Genomic DNA, 2037 nt, shown 5'->3' on the forward strand with positions numbered 1-2037 from the left:
GCCATTCCAAAGTAAATTGCTTGAGTGCTACCTTTAAATTTATATCCTTTGTCTTTACAATAAATAGCTCATGGGACAAATAGCCTAAAAACTATTGTGGTATTGAATATGTACTTATGCATTTTATTTCTTATTAAGTTGTTTGCTGTGCGATAACCATGTTCCTGGGGACGCCATCAACTACCCTTTGTTGAATATCATGTGAGTTGCTATGAATGTTCGTCTTGTCTGAAGTAAGGGCGATTTACCATGAGTTGAATGGTTTGAGCATGCATATTGTTAGAGAAGAACATTGGGCCGCTAACTAAAGCCATGATCCATGGTGGAAGTTTCAGTTTTGGACAACAATCCTCAATCTCTTATGAGAATATTATTTGTTGTTGAATGCTTATGCATTAAAGAGGAGTCCATTATCTGTTGTCTATGTTGTCCCGGTATGGATGTCTAAGTTGAGAATAATCAAAAGCGAGAAATCCAATGCGAGCTTTCTCCTTAGACCTTTGTACAGGCGGCATAGAGGTACCCCTTTGTGATACTTGGTTAAAACATATGTATTGCGGTGATAATCCAGGTAATCCGAGCTAATTAGGACAAGGTCTGGGCACTAATGGTATACTATGCATGAGACTTGCAACTTGTAGGATATAATTTACATAACACATATGCTTTATTACTACCGTTGACAAAATTGTTTCTTGTTTTCAAAATAAAAGCTCTAGCACAAATATAGCAATCGATGCTTCCCTCTTTGAAGGGCCTTTCTTCTACTTTTATGTTGAGTCAGTCTACCTATTTCCTCCCACCTTAAGAAGCAAACACTTGTGTTAACTGTGCATTGATTCTTACATACTTGCATATTTGCATTCATCATATTACTTTATGTTGACAATATTCATGAGATATACATGTTGAAAGTTGAAAGCAACCGCTGAAACTTAATCTTCCTTTGTGTTGCTTCAATGCCTTTACTATGAATTTATTGCTTTATGAGTTAACTCTTATGCAAGACTTATTGATGCTTGTCTTGAAAGTACTATTCATGAAAAGTCTTTGCTATATGATTCAGTTGTTTACTCATTGTCTTTACCATTGCTTTGGATCGCTGCATTCATTACATGTGTTTACAATAGTATGATTAAGATTATGTTGGTAGCATGTCACTTCAGAAATTATCTTTGTTATCGTTTACCTACTCGAGGACGAGTACGAACTAAGCTTGGGGATGCTGATACGTCTCCAACGTATCTATAATTTCTGATGTTCCATGCTTGTTTTATGACAATACCTACATGTTTTGTTCACACTTTATGATGATTTTATGCGTTTTCCGGAACTAACCTATTGACGAGATGCCGAAGTGCGAGTTCCTGTTTTCTGCTGTTTTTGGTTTCAGAAATCCTAGTAATGAAATATTCTCGGAATTGTACGAAATCAACGCCCAGCATATTAGAATTGCATGAAGCTTCCAGAACACCCGAGAGCCACCAGAGGAGGGCCCTGTGGGCCCCAGATGACAGGCTGGCGCGGCCAGGGGGTGGGCCGCGCCCCCCTATTGTGTCGTCGCCTCGTCAGCATTCTGACTCCGCCTCTTCACCTATTTAAAGGTCCCTGACCTAAATCTTCGATACGAATAAGCCACGGTACGAGAAGCCTTCCAGAGCTGCCGCCATCGCGAAGCAAAGATCTGGGGGACAGGAGTCTCTGTTCCGGCACGCCGCCGGGACGGGGAAGTGCCCCCAGAAGGCATCTCCATCGAGACCACCGCCATCTTCATCAACGCTGCTGTCTCCCATGAGGAGGGAGTAGTTCTCCATTGAGGCTAAGGGCTGTACCGGTAGCTATGTGGTTAATCTCTCTCCTATGTACTTCAATACAATGATCTCATGAGCTGCCTTACATGATTGAGATTCATATGAGCTTTGTATCACTATTAATCTATGTGCTACTCTAGTGATGTTATTAAAGTACTCTATTCCTCCTCCATGATGTAATGGTGACGAGTGTGTGCATCATGTAGTACTTGGCGTAGTTTATGAT

Source organism: Lolium rigidum, chromosome 7 (genome assembly GCF_022539505.1).
Source record: "Lolium rigidum isolate FL_2022 chromosome 7, APGP_CSIRO_Lrig_0.1, whole genome shotgun sequence".
In the NCBI taxonomy this organism is placed as follows: Eukaryota; Viridiplantae; Streptophyta; class Magnoliopsida; order Poales; family Poaceae; genus Lolium; species Lolium rigidum.